This window comes from Helobdella robusta (assembly GCF_000326865.2).
Source record: "Helobdella robusta unplaced genomic scaffold HELROscaffold_14, whole genome shotgun sequence".
In the NCBI taxonomy this organism is placed as follows: Eukaryota; Metazoa; Annelida; class Clitellata; order Rhynchobdellida; family Glossiphoniidae; genus Helobdella; species Helobdella robusta.
In genome coordinates this window covers 34178-34865 of record NW_008703782.1, presented here as the reverse complement: position 1 = coordinate 34865, position 688 = coordinate 34178, and positions in this window count along the sequence as shown.

Below are 688 nucleotides of genomic sequence, written 5' to 3'. Positions count from 1 at the left end.
TACATACATACATACATACATACATACATACATACATACATACATACATACATACATACATACATACATACATACATACATACATACATACATACATACATACATACATACATACATACATACATACATACATACATACATACATACATACATACATACATACATACATACATACATACATACATACATACATACATACATACATACATACATACATACATACATACATACATACATACATACATACATACATACATACATACATACATACATACATACATACATACATACATACATACATACATACATACATACATACATACATACATACATACATACATACATACATACATACATACATACATACATACATACATGCAGATGTTTGTGAAGAGCATTGCATTAATATTTCAACAGGCCTGAATGATTCATCAGCTGGGCATAAATTTGCATAAATTAGCATCTCATTAGCATAGTATTACATTGAGCACGTGACACCCTAGTAAATTGAAAAAAATAAAAAAGACGCTATGACGCGGATGACGATTCTATTGTCTTTGTTTGCTGATGATGATGACGTCAAACGCGACGATGACGATGGTTAATATGATTATGATGATGATGACGGTGACAGTGATGGAAGTGTTGATAATGATTACTGTGTAGATGATAATGATGATAAAAAGAT